The 24238-nt window shown below is 38.1% G+C and overlaps 1 protein-coding gene across 7 annotated transcripts in view; it reads right to left on the bottom strand.

The window, feature by feature from the left end:
- The window catches only part of HTR1E (5-hydroxytryptamine receptor 1E), a 543697-nt gene that overhangs the window by 274629 nt on the left and 244830 nt on the right, over positions 1–24238 (bottom strand). For 4 of the 7 annotated variants that reach the window (XR_008402026.1, XM_053710502.1, XM_053710505.1 and 1 more), the window contains exon 2: positions 21492–21606. The exons of the other annotated variants lie outside the window; for them this stretch is intronic. The gene's annotated coding sequence lies outside the window, so the exon portion shown is untranslated. The remainder of the gene's footprint in view (positions 1–21491; positions 21607–24238) is intronic. 7 annotated transcript variants of the gene reach the window in all.

The following is a 24238-nucleotide window of genomic DNA, read 5'->3' as shown; positions in this document are numbered from 1 at the left end:
CTTTTTAATATGTAATTGTATTCAGGTGTTCTGTGCCTTTAAATGGGCTATGAACACCTAACAAACTCACCCTATGATTAAGTGCTCAACAGAGCACGAAACTAGTCAGGGAGTTTGTTTGCCCTGTACTGCCTGCATTTTAATGAGTTAATAAAGGATCATTTCTTTTAACCTTTTTTGGAAGCCCTTGATTTTTACACTCCTTACAGAGAAGCTGCCTCATTCTTTTGTTCTGTAAAAATAAAACCCACCCAATACACCCTTAAAAAATCCTAACACTAACCCCCGAAGATCCACTTACCATTAGAAATCTTCATCCAAGCGGCAAGATGTCCTCAAGGAAGCTGGCAGAAGTGGTCCTCCAGATGGGCAGCATCTTCTATCTTCAGCCTTCTGACACGGTGCGGCTCCATCTTCAAGACATCCAGCGCGGAGCATCCTCTTCAATCAACGTCTTCTTGCTGAATGAAGGTTCCTTTAAATGATGTCATCCAAGATAGCGTCCCTTAGATTCCGATGGGCTGATAGAATTCTATCAGCCCATCGGAATTAAGGTTGAAAAAATCCTATTGGCTGATGCAATCACCCAATAGGATTGAACTTCAAACCTATTGGCTGATTCAATCAGCAAATAGGATTGAGATCGCATTCTATTGGTTGATTGGAACAGCCAATAGAATGTGAGCTCAATTCTACTGGCTGATTGCATCAGCCAATAGGATTTTTTCAACCTTAATTCCGATTGGCTGATATAATTTTATCAGCCAATCGGAATCTAAGGGACGCCATCAAGGATGACATCATTTAAAGGAACCTTCATTCAGCAAGAAGACGTCGATTGAAGAGGATGCTCCGTGCCGGATGTCTTGAAGATGGAGCCGCTCCACGACAGAAGGATGAAGATAGAAGATGCTGTCTGGGTGAAGACTTCTGCCCATCTGGAGGACCACTTTTGCCTGTCTGGCGGACCACTTCTGCCGGCTTCCTTGAGGACATCTTGCCGCTTGGATGAAGACTTCTCACGGTAAGTGGATCTTCGGGGGTTAGTGTTAGGATTTTTTAAGTGGTATTGGGTGGGTTTTATTTTTAGGTTAGGGCTTTGGGCCGCAATAGAGCTAAATGCCCTTTTAAGGGCAATTCCCATCCAAATGCCCTTTTCAGGGCAATGGGGAGCTTAGGTTTTTTTTAGTTAGTGTTTTATTTGGGGGTTTGTTGTGTGGTGGTGAGTTTTACTGTTGGGGGGTTGTTTGTATTTTTTTTTTCAGGTAAAAGAGCTGATTTCTTTGGGGCAATGCCCTGCAAAAGGCCCTTTTAAGGACTATTGTTAGTTTAGTTTAGGCTTTTTTTTATTTTGGGTGGGCTTTTTTATTTTGAGGGCTATTAGATTAGGTGTAATTAGTTTAAAGATCTTGTAATTTGTTTTTTATTTTCTGTAATTTAATGTTTTTTTTAGCTAATTTTATTTAATTTAGTTAATTGTATTTAATTTAGGGAATTTATTTAATTGTAGTGTAAGGTTAGTTGTTAGTGTAACTCAGGTTAGGTTTTATTTTACAGGTAAATTTGTATTTATTTTAACTAGGTAGTTAGTAAATAGTTAATAACTATTTAGTAACTATTCTACCTAGTTAAAATAAATACAAACTTGCCTGTAAAATAAAAATAAACCCTAAGCTAGCTACAATGTAACTATTAGTTATATTGTAGCTAGCTTAGGGTTTATTTTATAATTATTTATTTTTAAATAGGAATAATTTATGTAATGATAGGAATTTTTATTTAGATTTATTTAAATTATATTTAAGTTAGGGGGTGTTAGGGTTAGGGTTAGACTTAGATTTAGGGGTTAATAAATATAATATAGTGGCGACGACGTTGGGGGTGGCAGATTAGGGGTTAATAAATGTAGGTAGGTGGCGGCAATGTTAGGGATGGCAGATTAGGGTTTAATAATATTAAACTAGTGTTTGCGATGTGGGAGTACGGCGGTTTAGGGGATAATATGTTTATTATAGTGGCGGCAACGTTGGGGGCGGCAGATTAGAGGTTAATAACATTATGTAGGTGTTGGCGATGTTGTGGGCAGCAGATTAGGGGTTAATAAATATAATGTAGGTGTCAGCGATGTTGGGGATAGCAGATTAGGGGTTAATAAATATAATGTAGGTGTCAGCGATGTTGGGGATAGCAGATTAGGGGTTAATAAATATAATGTAGGGGGCGGCGATGTCCGGAGCAGCAGATTAGGGGTTAATAAGTATAATGCGGGTGTCGGTGGTATCGGGTGCGGCAGATTAGGGGTTAATAAGTGTAAGATTAAGGGTGTTTAGACTCTGAGTTCATGTTAGGGTGTTAGGTGTATACATACATTTTGTTTCCCCATAGGAATCAATGGGGTTGCGTTACGGAGCTTTACACTACTTTATTGCAGGTGTTAGACTTTTTCTCAGCCGGCTCTCCCCATTGATGTCTGTGGGGAAATCGTGCACGAGCACGTACAACCAGCTCATGGCTGACTTAAGCAGCGCTGGTATTGGAGTGCGGTATGTTGCTCAATTTTGCTCTACGCTCACTTTTTGCCTTTAACGCCGGGTTTATAAAAACTTGTAATACCAACACTGTAGGTAAGTAAGCAGTGACAATAACGTGCAAGTTAGTACCGCATCCCTCATAACGCAAAACTCGTAATCTAGCCGTATGTGATTAACCCCTTTTGCAGGGGTTAAATGAATAGTAAGCTATGGTCAGTAATGCTAAAATTGATTACAGCATGTATTTTCTTCATACAAATCTCCCTTTAAAGCTCAAGAGAAATAAAAATCTTTAAAAATGTTTTACTTGTGTTTATAAACAACGATAGAAAGAGCTTTATTGAATTATACACCTTATTATTTTTTTACACTGGTTTTATAATTTCAAACACCCACTGTAATAAAATATGCTTTAGTTCTCTATGTAAACAAAGACATCATTATGTTTGTTGATTTATATTGCTTATTAGCTTTTACATGGAATTTCTAATAAGGCTTTATATTTGCAGTATGCACTTTTGATAAAACTATTTTAAATCGTTTGTTGGCTGGAACTAAACCAAAACAATGCTGTTTGTGAGTAAAAATTAAACATGAATTATTTTATGTTTGCTATTAGCCTGAAACGGATATGAAACATTTTCTTTTGTGCTTCAGGCAGAGCTTACAATTTTAAAAATGTTTCCATTTTACTTCTATTATAAAATTTGCTTTGTTTCCATGGTATTCTGTTGAAGAGATACATATGGCTAGATTACGAGTTTTGCGTTATGAGGGGTGCGGTAATAACTTGCACGTTATTGTCACCGCTCACTTCCCTACAGCGCTGGTATTACAGGTTTACAAAAACCCGGCGTTAACAGGCAAGAAGTGAGCGTAGAGCAAAATTGAGCCCCATACCGCACTCCAATACCAGCGCTGCTGAAAGCCGCGGTGAGCTGGTTTTATGTGCTCGTGCACGATTTCCCCATAGACATCAATGGGGAGAGCTGGCTGAAAAAAAGTCTAACACCTGCAAAAAAGCAGCGTAAAGCTCCATAACGCAGTCCCATTGATTCCTACGGGGAAACAAATTTTATGTTTACACCTAACACCCTAACATGAACCCCGAGTCTAAACACCCCTAATCTTACACTTATTAACCCCTAATCTGCCACCCCTAACATCGCCGCCACTATACTTAATTTATTAACCCCTAAACCTAAGTCTAACCCTAACACCCCCTAACTTAAATATAATTAAAATAAATCTAAATAAAAAATCATTACCTAAATTATTCCTATTTAAAACTAAATACTTACCTGTAAAATAAACCCTTAGGCCTAGATTTGGAGTTTGGCGGTAGAAGGGCTGTTAACGCTCCGCAGGCTTTTTTCTGGCCGCACCATAAATTTAACTCTGGTATCGAGAGTTCAAACAAATGCTGCGTTAGGCTCCAAAAAAGGAGCGTAGAGCATTTTTACCGCAAATGCAACTCTCGATACCAGAGTTGCTTACGGACGCGGCCAGCCTCAAAAACGTGCTCGTGCACGATATCCCCATAGGAAACAATGGGGCTGTTTGAGCTGAAAAAAAACCTAACACCTGCAAAAAAGCAGCGTTCAGCTCCTAACGCAGCCCCATTGTTTCCTATGGGGAAACACTTCCTACGTCTGCACCTAACACTCTAACATGTACCCCGAGTCTAAACACCCCTAACCTTACACTTATTAACCTCTAATCTGCCGCCCCCGCTATCGCTGACCCCTGCATATTATTATTAACCCCTAATCTGCCGCTCCGTAAACCGCCGCAAGCTACGTTATCCCTATGTACCCCTAATCTGCTGCCCCTAACACCGCCGACCCCTAGATTATATTTATTAACCCCTAATCTGCCCCCCTCAACGTCGCCGACACCTGCCTACACTTATTAACCCCTAATCTGCCGATCGGACCTGAGTGCTACTATAATAAAGTTATTAACCCCTAATCCGCCTCACTAACCCTATCATAAATAGTATTAACCCCTAATCTGCCCTCCCTAACATCGCCGACACCTACCTTCAATTATTAACCCCTAATCTGACGACTGGAGCTCATCGCTACTATAATAAATGGATTAACCCCTAAAGCTAAGTCTAACCCTAACACTAACACCCCCCTAACTTAAATATAATTTAAATCTAACGAAATTAATTAACTCTTATTAAATAAATTATTCCTATTTAAAGCTAAATACTTACCTGTAAAATAAATCCTAATATAGCTACAATATAAATTATAATTAAATTATAGCTATTTTAGGATTAATATTTATTTTACAGGCAACTTTGTAATTATTTTAACCAGGTACAATAGCTATTAAATAGTTAAGAACTATTTAATAGTTACCTAGTTAAAATAATAACAAATTTACCTGTAAAATAAATCCTAACCTAAGTTATAATTAAACCTAACACTACCCTATCAATAAATTAATTAAATAAACTACCTACAATTAACCTAACACTACACTATCAATAAATAAATTAAATACAATTGCTACAAATAACTACAATTACATAAACTAACTAAAGTACAAAAAATAAAAAAGAACTAAGTTACAAAAAATAAAAAAATATTTACAAACATAAGAAAAATATTACAACAATTTTAAACTAATTACACCTACTCTAAGCCCCCTAATAAAATAACAAAGCCCCCCAAAATAAAAAATGCCCTACCCTATTCTAAATTAAAAAAGTTAAAAGCTCTTTTACCTTACCAGCCCTGAACAGGGCCCTTTGCGGGGCATGCCCCAAGAATTTCAGCTCTTTTGCCTGTAAAAAAAACACATACAATACCCCCCCCCCAACATTACAACCCACCACCCACATACCCCTAATCTAACCCAAACCCCCCTTAAATAAACCTAACACTAAGCCCCTGAAGATCTTCCTACCTTGTCTTCACCATCCAGGTTCACCGATCCGTCCTGAAGAGCTCCTCCGATGTCCTGATCCAAACCTAAGCGGGGGGCTGAAGAGGTCCATGATCCGGTCAAAGTCTTCATCCAAGCGGGGCAGAAGAGGATCTTCCATCCGATTGAAGTCTTCATCCATGCGGCATCTTCTATGGTCTTCCATCCGGAGCGAAGCGGCAGGATCCTGAAGACCTCCAGCGCGGAACATCCATCCTGCCCGACGACTGAACGATGAATGACGGTTCCTTTAAGGGACGTCATCCAAGATGGCGTCCCTCGAATTCCGATTGGCTGATAGGATTCTATCAGCCAATCGGAATTAAGGTAGGAATATTCTGATTGGCTGATGGAATCAGCCAATCAGAATCAAGTTCAATCCGATTGGCTGATCCAATCAGCCAATCAGATTGAGCTTGCATTCTATTGGCTGATCGGAACAGCCAATAGAATGCAAGCTCAATCTGATTGGCTGATCGGATCAGCCAATCGGATTGAACTTGATTCTGATTGGCTGATTCCATCAGCCAATCAGAATATTCCTACCTTAATTCCGATTGGCTGATAGAATCCTATCAGCCAATCGGAATTCGAGGGACGCCATCTTGGATGACGTCATTTAAAGGAACCGTCATTCGTCGTTCAGTCGTCGGCCAGGATGGATGTTCCGCGGTGGAGGTCTTCAGGATGCTGCCGCTTCGCTCCGGATGGATGCCGCTTGGATGAAGACTTCAATCGGATGGAAGAACTCTTCTGCCCCGCTTGGATGAAGACTTCAGCCGGATCATGGACCTCTTCAACCCCCCGCTTGGGCTTGGATCAGGACATCGGAGGAGCTCTTCTGGACCGATCGGTGAACCTGGATGGTGAAGACAAGGTAGGAAGATCTTCAGGGGCTTAGTGTTAGGTTTATTTAAGGGGGGTTTGGGTTAGATTAGGGGTATGTGGGTGGTGGGTTGTAATGTTGGGGGGGGTATTGTATGTGTTTTTTTTACAGGAAAAAGAGCTGAAATTCTTGGGGCATGCCCCGCAAAGGGCCCTGTTCAGGGCTGGTAAGGTAAAAGAGCTTTTAACTTTTTTAATTTAGAATAGGGTAGGGCATTTTTTATTTTGGGGGGCTTTGTTATTTTATTAGGGGGCTTAGAGTAGGTGTAATTAGTTTAAAATTGTTGTAATAATTTTCTTATGTTTGTAAATATTTTTTTATTTTTTGTAACTTAGTTCTTTTTTATTTTTTGTACTTTAGTTAGTTTATGTAATTGTAGTTATTTGTAGCAATTGTATTTAATTTATTTATTGATAGTATAGTGTTAGGTTAATTGTAGGTAATTGTAGGTAGTTTATTTAATTAATTTATTGATAGGGTAGTGTTAGGTTTAATTAGAACTTAGGTTAGGATTTATTTTACAGGTAAATTTGTTATTATTTTAACTAGGTAACTATTAAATAGTTCTTAACTATTTAATAGCTATTGTAACTGGTTAAAATAATTACAAAGTTGCCTGTAAAATAAATATTAATCCTAAAATAGCTATAATTTAATTATAATTTATATTGTAGCTATATTAGGATTTATTTTACAGGTAAGTATTTAACTTTAAATAGGAATAATTTATTTAATAAGAGTTAATTAATTTCGTTAGATTTAAATTATATTTAAGTTAGGGGGGTGTTAGTGTTAGGGTTAGACTTAGCTTTAGGGGTTAATCCATTTATTATAGTAGCGATGAGCTCCGGTCATCAGATTAGGGGTTAATAATTGAAGGTAGGTGTCGGCGATGTTAGGGAGGGCAGATTAGGGGTTAATACTATTTATGGTAGGGTTAGTGAGGCGGATTAGGGGTTAATAACTTTATTATAGTAGCGCTCAGGTCCGCTCGGCAGATTAGGGGTTAATAAGTGTAGGCAGGTGTCGGCGACGTTGAGGGGGGCAGATTAGGGGTTAATAAATATAATATAGGGGTCGGCGGTGTTAGGGGCAGCAGATTAGGGGTACATAAGGATAACGTAGGTGGCGGCGCTTTGCGGTCGGCAGATTAGGGGTTAATTATTGTAAGTAGCTGGCGGCGACATTGTGGGGGGCAGGTTAGGGGTTAATAAATGTAATACAGGGGTCGGCGGGGTTAGGGGCAGCAGATTAGGGGTACATAAGTATAACGTAGGTGGCGGTCGGCAGATTAGGGGTTAAAAATTTTTAATCGAGTGGCGGCGATGTGGGGGGACCTCGGTTTAGGGGTACATAGGTAGTTTATGGGTGTTAGTGTACTTTAGGGTACAGTAGTTAAGAGCTTTATGAACCGGCGTTAGCCCAGAAAGCTCTTAACTCCTGCTATTTTCAGGCGGCTGGAGTTTTGTCGTTAGAGCTCTAACGCTCACTTCAGAAACGACTCTAAATACCGGCGTTAGAAAGATCCCATTGAAAAGATAGGATACGCAATTGACGTAAGGGGATCTGCGGTATGGAAAAGTCGCGGCTGAAAAGTTAGCGTTAGACCCTTTAATCACTGACTCCAAATACCGGCGGTAGCCTAAAACCAGCGTTAGGAGCCTCTAACGCTGGTTTTCACGGCTACCGCCGAACTCTAAATCTAGCCGTAAGCTAGCTACAATATAAATAATAATTATATTGTAGCTATTTTAGGATTAATATTAACCTTAGGGTTTGTTTTTATTTTACATGCAAGTTTGTATTTATTTTAACTAGGTAGAATAGTTACTAAATAGTTATTAACTATTTACTAACTACCTAGTTAAAATAAATACAAATTTACCTGTAAAATAAAACCTAACCTGTCTTACACTAACACCTAACATTACACTACAATTAAATTAATTAAATTAATTAAATACAATTACCTAAATTACAAAAACAAACACTAAATTACACAAAATAAAAAAAGAAATGATCAGATATGTAAACTAATTACACCTACTCTAATAGCCCCCCCAAATCAAAATACCCCCCCCCAAAAAAACTCTAGCCTAAACTAAACTATCAATAGCCCTTAAAAGGGCCTTTTGCGGGGGATTGCCCCAAAGAAATCAGCTCTTTTGCCTGTAAAAAAAAATACAAACAACCCCCCAACAGTAAAACCCACCACCCACACAACCCCCCAAATAAAATCCTAACTAAAAAAACCTAAGCTCCCCATTGCCCTGAAAAGGGCATTGGTATGGGCATTGCCCTTAAAAGGGTATTTAGCTCTTTTTCAGCCCAAAAGCCCTAATCTAAAACACTAATCCCCGAAGATCCACTTACAGTTTTGAAGACCGGACATCCATCCTCAATAAAACCGGGAGAAGTCTTCATCCAAGCCGGCAGAAGTGGTCCTCCAGACGGGCAGAAGTCATTATCTAGATGCCATCTTCTATCTTCATCCATCCGGCATGGAGCGGCTCCATCTTCAAGACATCTGGCGCGGAGCATCCTCTTCTTCCGACGACTAACGAAGAATGAAGGTTCCTTTAAATGATGTCATCCAAGATGGCGTCCCTTGAATTCCGATTGGCTGATAGAATTCTATCAGCCAATCGGAATTAAACGTGAAAAAATCCTATTGGCTGATGCAATCCAATCAGCCAATAGGATTGAGCTCGCATTCTATTGGCTGATTGGAACAGCCAATAGTTAGTCGTTAGTCATCGGAAGAAGAGGATGCTCCGCGCCTGATGCCTTGAAAATGGAGCCGCTGCGCGCCGGATGGATGAAGATAGAAGATGCCGTCTGGATGAAGACTTCTGCCCGTCTGGAGGACCACTTCTGCCGGCTTGGATGAAGATTTCTCCCAGCTTCATTGAGGACTTCTTGCCGCTTGGATGCAGACTTCTCCCGGGTTTGTTGAGGATGGATGTCCGGTTTTCAAAACTGTAAGTGGATCTTCGAGGGTTAGTGTTAGGTTTTTTTAAGGTTTTTTTGGGTGGGTTTTATGTTTAGATTAGGGCTTTTGGGCTGAAAAAGAGCTAAATGCCGTTTTAAGGGCAATGCCCATAGAAATGCCCTTTTCAGGGCAATGGGGAGCTTAGGTTTTTTTAGTTAGGATTTTATTTGGGGGGTTGATTGTGTGGGTGATGGGTTTTACTATTGGGGGGTTGTTTGTATTTTTTTTACAGGTAAAAGAGCTGATTTCTTTGGGGCAATGCCCCGCAAAAGGCTCTTTTAAGGGCTATTGGTAGTTTAGTTTAGGCTGGGGGGGGGATTATTTTGGGGGGCTTTTTTTTTAAATTTTTTTATTTATGAACAACAATTCATTACATATATTACATTATATTACATATAAAACAGTACAAAAAATTTCCGGTCACAAAGGACAGATAAATATATTATTGTATAAAATACGAAAAATTATTAAACATCAAAATACAAATTCATAGCTATCCTAACAGGATTATGTATATCCCTTCAGGTTAACCTAATACCAAAATGCAGTAATTTATATCGCTAAGTTAATACAACAATAATTACTTCTTCTATAATCATATTATTGAATTTAAACAATTCTAAACATAACACAAAACAAAACCAAACAACACAAAACTCCCAAAACAAAACAAAGCAAAGCAAAGCAAAAAAAAAAAAAAGAAAACCACACCGTCCTGTCCCTCTCCCCTCTGTCTCACCACTTCTCCAAGGGTCCCCTATGCTTCACTCTAACTAATGTTGCGGGAAATGACCAGCATGTATATTGGTTTGTACAAAAGTTGATTTAAGTAACGGTTTTATCAGGATTTTTTGAGATGAAATTGGTAGGGATAGAATAAAAACTTCCCATTTCCTGAAAAATGCAGGTAGATACTCCTCCTGGGTATATGTCAAATTTAACTGTTCTACTGTATATTGAGTAATCAATGCATTTTTAAAATGAGACATTTTAGGAGATACCCTGGCTTTCCATTTTTTAAGAATAAGATTCCGGCCTATCAATATAGTAGTATTTATGAGTCTAAAGTTCTTCACAATTCCATGAAATTTCACTAAAAAGAAAATTTTGCTTGGTTTGAGATAGTAATCTAAATGTAGAATATTGTTCATCCAAAAAATAAGTTTTTGCCAAAACTGAAAATTTTTTGGACATTCCCAGAAACAATGCATTAGATCCGCCCGCATTAAACTGCACCTAGAACAGGACAGTGAGGTTTTGCACCATTTTGACAAGATACCTGGTGTAAGGTAGGACATAAAACTAATCTTAATCTGCGATTCTCGCCAAGATGTTGGTACCCATAATTGTGTGGTTATTTTAAAGCTGTCTATTATAATTTGGTCATTAATGTTAGGTATTTTATTTGACCATTTTGCCACAATATCATTAACCTGTATAGAAGATGTTTTTTGAATTAGTAATAAATAAAGAGGGGAAATTGTATATATACCAGCTGCATAGCTAGATAATCTATTATGTCATTCACCCATAATATAAGCCATATTTTTGTAATAACTCAAATAAAAAATGCCTCACCTGAAGATAAGCATAAAATTCACGAGGAGAGAGATCAAATTTATTTGGGGGGGCTTTTTTATTTTGATAGGGCTATTAGATTAGGTGTAATTAGTTTAAATATCTGATAATTTCTTTTTTATTTTGTGTAATTTAGTGTGTTTTTTTTGTAATTTAGGTAATTGTATTTAAAGGGACAGTCTAGTCAAAATTAAACTTTCATTATTCAGATAGGGCATGCAATTTTAAACAACTTTCCAATTTACTTCTGTTATCTAATTTGCTAAATTCTTTAGATATCCTTTATTGAAGAAATATCAATGCACATGTGTTATCCAATCACACAAGGCCTCTATGTGCAGCAACCAATCAGCAGCTACTGAGCATATCTAGATATGCTTTTCAGCAAGTGATATCAAGAAAATGAAGCAAATTAGATAATAGAAGCAAATTAGAAAGTTGTTTAAAATGAAATGCTCTTTCTAAATCACAAAAGAAAAAAAATTGGGTTTCATGTCCCTTTAATTAATTTAATTTAATTTATTTAATTGTAGTGTAATGTTAGGTGTTAGTGCAAGACAGGTTAGGTTTTATTTTACAGGTAAATATGTATTTATTTTAACTAGGTAGTTAGTAAATAGTTAATAACTATTTAGTAACTATTCTACCTAGTTAAAATAAATACAAACTTGCCTGTAAAATAAAAATAAACCCTAAGCTAGCTACAATGTAACTATTAGGAATTTTTATTTAGATTTGTTTTAATTATATTTAAGTTAGGGGTGTTAGGGTTAGGGTTAGACTTAGGTTTAGGGGTTAATACATTTAGTATAGTGGCGGCGACATTGGGGACGTCATCCAGGTGGCGAAGTCCTCATCCAGGCGGCGAGAAGTCTTCATCCAGGCGGCCTCTTCTATCTTCAGCCAGGCAGCGAAGTCCTCATCCAGACGGTGAGCATCCAAGCAGCATCTTTTATCTTCATCCAGGCGGCATCTTCTATCTTCATCATGGCAGCGCGGAGCAGGCCCATCGTGAAGACATCCGGCACAGAGCATCCTCTTCATACGGTCGCTGCCGTACACTGAATCTTCAATGCAAGGTACGCGATTCAAGATGGCATCCCTTGCATTCCTATTGGCTGATTTGATTTTGGAAATTCAAATCAACCAATAGGATGAGACCTACTGAAATCCTATTGGCTGTTCAAATCAGCCAATAGAATGAGAGCTACTGAAATTATATTGGGTGATTTGAACAGCCAATAGAATTTCAGAAGCTCTCATCCTATTGGCTGTTTTAAGTAGGATTTCAGTAGCTCTCATCCTATTGACTAACTATTGGCTGTTTCCAAAATCAAATCAGCCAATAGGAATACAAGGGACGCCATCTTTAATTGCATACCTTGAATTGAAGATTAAGTATACGGCGGCAACTATATGAAGAGGATGCTCCACGCCGGATGTCTTCAGGATGGACCCACTCTGTGCTGCCGGGATGAAGATAGAATATGTCAACTGGATGAAGATAGAAGATGCCGCCTGGTTGAGGACTTCACCGTCTGGATGAAGATAGAAGAAGCCGCCTGGATGAAGACTTTTTGCTGCCTGGATGAGGACTTCACCGCCTGGATGAAGATCGTTCAAGCGAGACTTCAAAAACTGTAAGTGGATCTTTGGAGGTTAGTGATAGGTTTTTTTAAGGTTTTTTTTTTTTTTAGTTTAGGGTTTGGGCTTTCGTAAAAGAGCTAAATGCTTTTTTCAGGGCAAAGCAAATGAGCTAAATGTCCTTTTAAGGACAATGCCTATACAAATGCCCTTTTCAGGGCAATGGTTAGCTTAGGTTTTTTTAGATAGTTTTTTTTATTTTGTGGTTTTTGGTTGTCGGGGGATTGTAATGTTAGTGGGTCTTTGCATTTTTTTTTTCAGGTAAAATAGCTATTTAACTTAGGGCAATGCCCTACAAAAAGCCCATTTAAAGGGCTTTTTGTAGTTTATTTTAGATTAGGTTTTTTTATTTTGGGGTGTTTTTTTTTTAAATGGGTATTAGAATAGGAATAATTTTTATTATTTTTGATAATTTGTTTGTTACTTTTTGTAATGTATTTTTTTCGTTTTGGAGTGGGTTTATATTTTTAGATTAGGGCTTGGGCATTATACAAAAGAGCTGAATGTCCTTTTAAGGGCAGGAAAAAGAGCTAAATGCCCTTTTAAGGGCAATGCCTATAAAAATGTTATGTTAAAGCTAGCAGGTGTTAGGGCTAGGGTTACGTTATGGTTAGGTTTAGGGGTAATATAGTTTAATTTAGGTTGTTGCGATGTGGGGGGCTGGCGGTTTAGGGGTTAATAGATTTATTTAGTGGTAGTGATGTGGGAGGCCAGAGGTTTAGGGGTTAATAACTTTATTTACTTGCGGCGATGTCAGGGAGCTGCAGAATAGGGGTTAATAGATTTATTATAGTGTGGGCGATGTTGGGTGCGATGGAATAGGGGTTAATAACTTTAGTATAGTGGCGGCAACATCGGGAGCAGCAGATTAGGGGTTAATAACATTATGAAGGTGTCAGCGATGTTAGTGGCAGCAGATTGGGGTGTTTAGATGTGGGGTTTATGTTAGGGTGTTAGGTTTAAACTTAACTTTTTTTTCCCCATAGACATCAATGGGGCTGCGTGACAGAGATTTATATTCCGCGATGGCAGGTATTAGTTTTTTTTTTTAGCCAGCTCTCCCTATTGATGCCTCCCAGAAAAAGCTTGTAATATCGGCGCTATGGAAGTCCCATTGAAAAAGACTATACGCAAATTGCGTAAGTTAATTTGAGGTATGGCCAAAAAAGTGTGTGGTGCCCGTAAACCTGCAAAACTCGTAATACCAGCGGGAGTGAAAAAGCAGCGTTATGAGCCTTAACGCTGCTTTTTCACTCATACCGCAAAACTCGTAATCTAGCCTAGGTAGGTATCTGGAACACTACATGGTAGGAAAATGTGCTACCATTTACTGCTCTAGCAAATGTATAACACTCTTGCAAAACTGCTGCTATATAGTGCTCCAGACACGTGCATAATCTTGAGCTTATGTCCCTGCTTTTCAAGAAAAGAGACCAAAAGAACAAAGAACATTTGATAAAAGACTTAAATTAGAAAGTTGTTTAAAATTGCATGCTCTGGGGCCGATTTATCAAGATCCGAAGGGCCCCTGATGCCCCTGTTTCCGTGCAAGCCTTCAGGCTCGCCCGAAACAGCAGTTTTGAAGCAGCGGTCTTAAGACCACTGCTCCATAACTGATCCGCTGCCTGAGATTGCGGTCTGCAATCCTAAACGATCGGTTTTATTGACACCCCCTGCTAGCAGCCGATTGGCTGTGAATTTGCATGGGGCGGCATTGCACAAGCAGTTCACCAGAACTGCTTGTGCAATGTTAAATGCCGACAGGCCCTACAGCCTGTCATGTCAGACAGTCAATGATAAATCGGCCCCCTATCTGAATCATGAGAGAAAAATTTTGGGTTTCATGTCCATTTAAAGCTAAAAAAGTGTTTCTTGCAAACAACTATGCACACACATACATTACATTGTTACATCAAAATAATTTCACAGCCAAGAAGCCATTTAGTTTACACTGCTAAAAATTATAAATCTATTAGTCAATATATTTTTGGGGTGATATACAAACCAAATAAACATCTAACAGGTTTTCTCATGTGTGCATCAAATATGCCATTTTAATTATAAATTGTACATCATGTCACATAGGAGACTGAGACATGTTACTATATTGTGTTGCTAACAAACTGTGACAAACACTGCATAAGGTAATTTATTAGGACTTTTATCTAGTTTTCTTAGGCCATGTAAGCGATAATGTGTTTAACAGGTCTGCCGTGACATAGAGGCTCTGGTGTTCAGTGGTTATAAAACAGATAAGGTTATTACTCCCACAGATGGAAACTTAAGCTACTAATTAAATTGATGTGCATTTTCTTTATTATGAGTTAATATTTTGATATTGTAGGAAAACATTACACTAAAGACATGTGGCCAACAAATAATGATCTCTTAAAGGGACAATCAACACCAGAATGTTTGTTGTTTAAAAAGAAAGATACTCCCTTTATTACCCATTCCCCAGTTTTGAATAACCAAAACTGTTACACTATTTACACTAAATACACTATTTACCTCTGCGATTACCTTGTATCTAAGCCTCTGCAAACTGCCCCCTTATTTCAGTTCTTTTGACAGACTTGCATTTTAGCCAATCAGTGCTCACTCCAGGGTAACTTCACGTGCATCAGCTCAATGTTATCTATATGAAACACATGAACTAATGCCCTCTAGTGGTCAAAATGCATTCAGATTAGAGGCAGTCTTCCAGGTCTAAGAAATCAGCTTAGAAGAATACGAAGAGAACAAAGCAAAATAGGTGATGAAAGTAAATTGGAAAGTTGTTTAAAATTACATTCCCTATTTAAATCATGAAAGTTTTCTTTGGACTTGACTGTCCCTTTAATCAATTGCAGTATTTAAATGTAAACGATCACTGGATGTGCAAGGTAATACACTGTGAAGCTTTTTACTTCCTCTTAAAGGGATATGAAACCCAACATTTTTCTTTTGTGATTCAGACAGAGCATACAAGAAAGTCTCTAATTTATGGTTATTGAATTTGCTTTGTTTCCTTAGTTAAAGAGATACCTAGGTTTGTGTCTGGGGCAATACATGGCAAGAGATAGTGGTGCTGCCATCTAGTGCTCTTGCAAATGGATACCATTCTTGCAAATCTGCTGCCATACAGAGCTCCAGACATCCTGAGCTTAACAAGAGAACACATTTAATTTAATAATAGAAGTAAATTAGAATGTTGTTTAAAACGGTATGTTCTATCTGAATCCAAGTCACAAGTATAGACAAACACAACACAACAACAATTCTAATCTTTCATGTCTTTATTGAATACATCGCATTAAACATTCATAAGTGAACTCTTGGATTTAATAGCTAGTTGATCCCCCTTTGGCAGCAATAACCTCAACCAAGCATTTCCAGTAGCTGCAGATTAGACCTGCACAATGTTCAGAAGTAATTTCGGACCACTCTTCCTCACAGAACTGCTTCAGCTCAGCCATATTCTTTGGCTGTCTGGTGTGAACAGCTCTTTTGAGGTCATTCCACAGTATCTCTATGGGGTTAAGATCTAAACTCTGACAGGGCCACTCCAAAAGGCAGATTTTCTTTTTTTGATGCCAATCTATAGTGGATTTGCTTCAATGTTTAGGATCATTGTCCTGCAGCATCACCTAAATGCTAACGAGCTTCAGCTGGCACATAGCCACCCTCATATTACCCTGTAGAATGTCTTGATGAAACTAGGAATTAATGTTTCCCTCAATGATGGGAAGTGGTCCAGGCCTGAAGCAGCCCCAATCATGATGCTCCCCTCACTGTACTTAAATGTTGGGATGATGTTTTAATATTGTTAAACAGTGCCTTTTTACGCAATACATTTTGCTGCATTTTTTCACAAACAACTCAACCTTAGTTTCATCAGTCCACAAAACATTTTCGCAGTAGCATTGTGGAATGTGAAGGTGGTTTCTTTGTGGTGTCTGGTCATGGACACCTTGCCTGTTCAATGTTTTCCGTATAGTAGACTCATGAGTTCCAATGATTTCTTCAAGTTTTCAGCTGTCACTCTAGGGTTCTTTTTTACCTCATTGAGAATTGTGTGCTATGCACTTTGAGTTGTCATGGCTGGATGGCCACTTCTAGGGAGAGTAGCCACAGTACTAAATCGTCTCCATTTTAAGACAATTTGACTAACAGTGGATAGATGAATATCTAAGTGCTTTGAGAGAACTTTGTAACCCTTTCCAGCTTATGCAACGCAAAAATTCTTGATTGTGGGCATTCTGAGAGCTCTTTTTTGCGTGCCATGATTCACATCTAACAGATGCATTTTGTGAATAGCAAACTCAAAATGTTTAAGTAATTTTTATAAGTCAAAGTAGCTCTAACCCACACCCCCAATCATGTTTCATTATTTGGACACCAGGTTTGCCAATTTCCAAATGTAATTAGCCTATAATTTCACAAGCTTTTTCCAACCTATACTGGGAATATTTGAATTATGTTTTCTACTAGTCCTAAAGCCTGTGTACACGGGCCATTTTCTGCAGTGCAGCAGTCCCACCCGCTCATGCTCCCTCCTGGCCACGCCCCCACCATGCCCGCTCCCTACTCGGCAATGCCCAATCCTGTCCAGTCATGCCCCCGCCACAGCCCATGCCACACCCACTCCTGCCCACTGACTTATCCTTCCTTACGGCCAGGTAAGTTTGTACTCGATCAGTCTCTACTGCGCATGACAGCTTCGGACAAACATACCTGGCCTTTTATATTATAGGATAAGTACAAGAAAAATACAATAGTTTGTGTGTTATTAGTTAAAACAGATAGTGTTTTCTGATTACTGTAACAGATGAACATCAAACCATACAAATGTATTCATAAATGCAGCCATTTCTAAAGGGTTCACATACTTTTTCTTGCTACTGTATATGCTGAAAATGTAGGGGTTAAACATATTGGTATTTGCCTGCAATGCAGAGGTTAAAATATAGAGCTATATGTGTCTGCAATGCAGAGGTTAAACATGGTTATATGTATGCAATGCAGGGGTTAAACATATATGCCTGAAATGCAGGGGTTAAACACGGTTATATGTCTGCAACACAGGCTTTAAACATATAGGGATATGTCTGCAGTGCAAGGGTTAAACATACACACACACATACATATTGCAAAACTAAACACAAAAGCTGTTGTAATGTATTTCTATCAGATCCATTTCAATGATGTCTAATGACATATAAATATAGCAATGTCAGATCATCATTAATATACGCAGCCAACTCTGTCAGGTTCATTTTCTGTGATAGTTATAAATCCAACAGATACATGATATAGCTATTGGATTTCCTACAAAGCTAGGTAAAAGTATATTCCTAAATCATTTATAGAGAGATGTGACCAAAAGACCTGCTTGAAGGACCATTAAACTTGACATTTTAACAACGTATAAAATGTTTCATTATTGCAAGTGAAACATTACTGCAATATACATTCATTATTTATTTTGCTGCCTTTTGCTGTAAAATACATCTAAAATTGTGCTTGTTTCACTTTTCCCAGGGAGGCTTGAGTTAATACTTTTAGGCAATTTGTGTAAGCTTTTGTTTACTTCACCCTCCCCCCTAAGATTCTCAGCAGTCACATATTTGTAAAAGGTGGATTAACAGTTTTGCATCAATAATCATGTAGGAGAAGCATTCTTTGCAATAGTAACTAAGTTGAATCAGTGCTAAACCACCTTAAGAGATAAGGGCAGTTGCCCCAGTTGCTCTCAACTGCACATATGCTGTAGCGGATCATGTCCACCGGACATCTTAAGACCGCTGCTTTTTACTACTGTTTCTGGCAAACCTGAAGGCTTGCACAGAAACTGGGGCATTCAGGGTCATTCGGCCCTTAATGAATTGGCCCCTAAATCTGAATATTAGTTTGTGATTGGTTAGCAAGTATTCTTTTGTTTTGGGGGATAGGGAAATCAGTGAAATTAATAAACAGAAAACAATATACTCATTTGACAAAATAAAACTGCCCTTTAATTGCAAAAATATTCTCAGATATGAAGGTTCAAAATCATGTAGTTTACAATTTGTGTTTACAGTGATCTCATGAGATTTTACTGAAATTTTGCGAGATTTCATAGTAAACTTCTTTAAACTGAATATGGATATAGCATGAATGTGCAAGTCCCGGAACTAGCATCCTAATTGGCTACTGAAAATTCCTTTAAAATGGGATCTGGCTACTTAGGAAATTTCGAGGTAAAATATCTTCTTTTTTTACATAGAGATGTTCAGTTGACATTTTCTAGTCTTATTTTGTTACAACTATGCTAAATCACTTTCAAGTGCTTCAACATTTGGGTGCCATGTCTCTTTACTGTTAAGCAAACTATTTAACATTTTTTTTTGGTCCTAAACTGACCATACTCATAGACCTAATACTTTTAATTAGTGCAGCATTGTGCTAATGCAGATCAAAGTAAATTTATTTTAAGTAAAAAAAGGGAACAATTGTTCTCATATTTTCTAAACTTAAAGGGACATAATACTCATATGCTAAATCACTTGAAACTGATGCAGTGTAACTGTAAAAAAAAAAAAACTGACAGGAAAATATCACCTGAGCATCTCTATGTAAAAAAGGAAGATATTTTACCGCACAATTTCCTCAGCTCAGCAGAGTAAGTTCTGTGTAAAAAGTTATAATTCAGCTGCTTCCCAGTTGCAGGTAAAAAAAAAAAAATTAAGAAATGAACAGCAGCTAATCAGCATCAATAGTGCTGAGGTCATGAACTATTTTACTGTGATATCATGAGATTTGACTTAACTCTTGAGATTTTATAGTAAATTTCCTTAAACTGAAAAGGGAAATAAAATGAGTGTGCACGAAAGCTCACTCTCTTAGCTGTCCTGGGACAGATATATAGATTTGCTGCTTAGAAGTCCTTTACAATGGGATGTGGCTATTGAGGAACGTTTGAGGTAAAATATCTTTCTTTTTTACATAGAGATGTTCAGGTGATATTTTCTAGTAAATTTTTTACAGCTATGCTGCATCACTTTCAAGTGTTTCAACATTTGGGTATCATGGCCCTTTAAACACAAGTTGTGCTTTAACAGTGACATTGTCAAAGTCAAAGTGTAAAAGTTTGTAACAGTTTTTCAAATTGTTTTGCAAAAGTTCAACTAATTACACATGTTTCAATGAACTCGACTCAATTAAACCTGTCCACTCGGCCCACAAAATACCCAGTCTCACGCCTCCTGTCACTACCCTGTACACAAACCCATGGGTGGGCCATTGGGAAATGCCCCTGAATAATTAAATTATTGAGATGCCACTAGCAGCATCTATTTGTAATCGTTCACTTCTCAGCACAAAAAACAAATCAGACTGTAAAGTACACCAGCATATTTTGCATTGCACACCTCACACAGCTGTAAATGGAAATATATTTGCAAACATGTTATCTGCTTAATGTTTTTTAAGCTTTATTAATATATTTAGTTTGCATTGATACAGAGGCCAAAAATATTACTATGTATTACTAATACTGGAATACAAAATGAATGTGTCTTACTACAAATTACTGAAAATAATGTATGAAGGGAGCGCTAACGTGCAGAAAACAACTAACTGCCCTGTAAATGTTACTGTCATGAAGACCTCATGATTTTAGGATGTCAGGGATTAATTTGTCTTTCTTTCTTTTCTTCTGTGTTCTGTTTTTTTTGCCTACTATTTATAGCCCCTTATAAAAACTATCTAAAAAGTCAAATTTTGGGCACAATAATTTTATTACCTACTTCTGGTGAACTTTTATCTGGATACAATTTACTCTCCTCGTGACACAAACCTTAGGTCATTTAAAGGTGACACTCTACGATATCTTAAGGCATGTTTGATCACTTTTATGTAACCAAAATTAACAGACATGTCGTGTTTTTTATCAAAATGATCCTCATGATGTCATAATGGTGTTGGTTTTAAGTGTTTGTGTACCATGTATACCTAAATAAAATTATAAAGTTATCCTGTAGCCTCATCTAGGGCTTGCAATTTGGTTTATGTCCTGCCTTAAAAAAGGGGTGGCTACCCTCCTTGCCCACACTCTGAAAGGGGCCTGGCCAGAAATCTTATCTCTGTCATTCTACATGAGAGGCTATGGACGACAGCGTAAGTGACCATCCTTTCTTGCCATGCTCCCTTGTGACAAATAGCTAACACCTAGATTACGAGTTTTGCGTTCATGTTTTAACGCTGAAAAAATAGTAATGGCTGCAGCGCTGTTTTAACGCTGAAATTACAAGTCTTGTCGGTATAGCTGTACCGCAAGCCTTTTAGCCTCTAACAGAACGTCAGTCCCGCACACGTAAAAAATTACGTTTTTTCATGGGACTTCCATAGCGCTGCCATTACGAGTTTTGCAGTGAGGCTAAAAAGCTTGAGTTCCAGCCTATACCGACAAGATCCATACCTCAATCTGAGACCACTAGTTATGAGTTTTACGCAACAAAACTTACATAAAACTCATAACTAAACTGTTACAAAGTACACTAACACCCATAAATAACCTATTAACCCTGAAACTAAGGCTCTCCTGCATCGCAAACACTATTAAAAAATTGGAACAAAAAAGCTCAAGTGCACATCCACGACTCAAGGGCAGCCATTTTCAGTGTCTTGAGAAAGTCAGCAGAAGCCGGATAAAAACGCGTAGACAGGACAGTCTACTTGAAACCTGCCAGCACTTAGTAAGATACCTATAAGCATACGCTTAAAAGCCAGAGCGGAGGATATACAGAACAACTACCTTCAATCATAACGGTGGCAGAGGTTGTGCGGTACTGTCACCCTGATCTGACATACGGGCTTATTGTAACCAAGGCTTAATGATTTTAACTTTCTTGTAAGTGCAATTGATTATGTGCTTGTAATAAAAGTGTTTAAGATTCACCTTGAGTCGGGGATGCGCTCTTGTGCTTTTTTGTTCAGGTGTAGTCGTTGTCTGAGCACTCCTTAGTGTTCTGTGAAAGAGGAAGCAGCACCATCAGCTCAACACCACGGGAGGGCTATCCAGAGGAAGCAAAAACAACTGATATAAGTTTTCTATCAATACTCCCTGAGCCACAAAGTAAGTACTTATCAGTGAGGTAGTTTGATGTTTTTAACATTCTTTTAAATAAAAAATATTCTGCTTTTTAACGTTTTAAGAAATTACCATTTAAAAATCTCTACCTCACTGAAAATCTAAAGTATATATAAGGTGTCTTTATATTTTATAGAAATTCTTATTCTATTGATTATATTAAGGATATAGTCTCAAAACACTCGTAAACAGTGGCGGATCGTGGGTTATTCAAATGGGGGTTCACCAGTTATGTAAAATAGTATATATATATATATATATATATATACACAAACACACACACAGTATATATATATATATATATATACACACAAACACACACACAGTATATATATATATATATATATATATATATATATATACACACACATAAACACACACAGTGTATATATATATATATATATATATATATACACACACACACATACATATATATATATTTATTGTATTGTGCTTGGAGGCAAACGCTCTGCTGCTCAGAAATGTTAGAAAAAAACATAGTGTGTAGTTCCAGACACGGGTTAATTGGTGGGCTGCAACCACAGCATTTTTGCAAGGCAATAAGTTCACTGCAAGAAAAAAATCTAATCAGTAATTGATAAGATAAAATCTAAAGAAACAGGGATGTTTTTGACAGAGAGCTGCTCACTTGGGCATCACAGGGACAGACTGCTTCAGCACTGTGCAGAGGAGACTAGGGAGCATATGTGAGACAGGCAGCTCTTGGAACTGTAATTAAACAGGGATGTAGCCGATTGAGAGCTGCTCAGGGCATCCCAGATTACTTCAAACCTCTGTTGTCTACTTGGGCTGATGTACTTATGACCGCAAACATTTCAAGCACAGCTGCAATCAACTTGCTTAGTGATAGCGTGGAGCATAGACCTTGCAAAGCTGCAGTTAGCTCTGGACTCACTGCAGCTTTGCAGGAGGTCTACGCTCCACGATATCACTAAGGAAGTTAATGACAGCTGAGCTGGAAATGTTTGGTGATAAGTACATCAGCCTAAAACAACGGAGTTTGAAGTAATCTGTCCCTGCCTGGGATGCCCAAGTGAGCAGCTCTCAATCATCAACTACATCCCTGTTTAATTACAGGAAAAAGGCACCGGCCTTGTTGGCCTATACATTAATACGCCCCTGGACACCACTGTTAGAATACGACGGTTTACAGCAATGCGACCCACTCCCTTCAGCCACTTCACCATCAGTGATGCACACTAAACTTACCCCCCAGATCGATCTTCTAATCTGACTTCCTGCTCTCTTTCTCAGTCTGTCCTCGGTATGGAGCATGATGGAATGGTGGAGAAGCCAGCAAGTGGAGTCGGGGTGGGATGGGCGCGTGTTGCAGTGGTTCCACCCCTGCTCCTCCTCCCGAGTCCCACACACACACAGGTCTTAGTGTGCGAGTGTCACGTGACAGCTGTCTCTCGCACACTAAGAGCTGTAGGTGGCGCTGCAGTCAATGCAGTTTTAAAGTGGAAAGGACTTTTGCCTATACGTCTATCTATCGCACTGCACAGCATGTGCGATAGATAGAAGTATTAGGCAAAAGCCCATTCCACACTTCAGCCTAAAACTGCAATTTTAATGTTTTACAGACAAAACTGCATTGGAGCCTGGGGATTTTTTTTATTTAGTCCACAAATAATAAAAAAATTTAATTAGTTTTTTTTATTTCTCACCCTTTTTTTTTTATTTATTTTTGTTCATCAGGGGTCAGGATTCACATGGGGGTTCACATGCTCAAGTGCTCCTATAGAGGAGCCTCCACTGCTCATAAATAGATTGTTCTAATTTTACATTGGGTTTATTTATTTACTTATTCCCCAAGACCCGCTGTTAGTGACTTGGTGGAAAATATAAACAAAAAAAAAATCATATTGATCTATAGCACTTATATGCATAATTGTACCTTCAGCTAGCACAGTTCTTTTGTCTAGTGAGTTTTACTATTTAAAAATTAAACCTATTAACCCTAATATGCTGCTCCCGACATTGCTGCCACTATTAAAATTTATTAACCCCTATTCCACCGCTCTCCGACATCACAGCCACTATACTAAATTTATTAACCCCTAAACCGCTGCCCTCCCGCATTGCAAACTCCATTTAAATATTATTTACCCCTAATCTGCCGTCAGACCACATTGCCCCCACTAAACTAAAGGTATCAACCCCTAATTCCGCTGCCACTATAAAAAACCTATTCACACCTAAACGGAAAGCCCCCACAACAAAATATACTAAATAAACCTATTAACCCCTAAACCGAAAGCCCCCACATCACAATAAACTAATTTAAAACTAGTAACCCCTAAACCTAACCCTAAACCCTAACCCTAACGTAACCTTAACCCTAACACCCCTTAACTTTAACATAATTAAAATAGAGCTAAATTAAAGTTACAATTATTAACTAAATAATACCTATTTAAAGCTAAATACATACTTACCTGTGAAATAAAAATAAAACCTTACCTAGCTCCAATATAACTATTAGTTATATTGTAGCTAGCTTAGATTTTATTTTTATTTCACAGGTAAGTTTG

The sequence above is a fragment of the Bombina bombina genome, chromosome 4 (assembly GCF_027579735.1).
Source record: "Bombina bombina isolate aBomBom1 chromosome 4, aBomBom1.pri, whole genome shotgun sequence".
NCBI lineage: Eukaryota > Metazoa > Chordata > Amphibia > Anura > Bombinatoridae > Bombina > Bombina bombina.
This window is presented reverse-complemented; position numbering and strand designations above follow the sequence as displayed.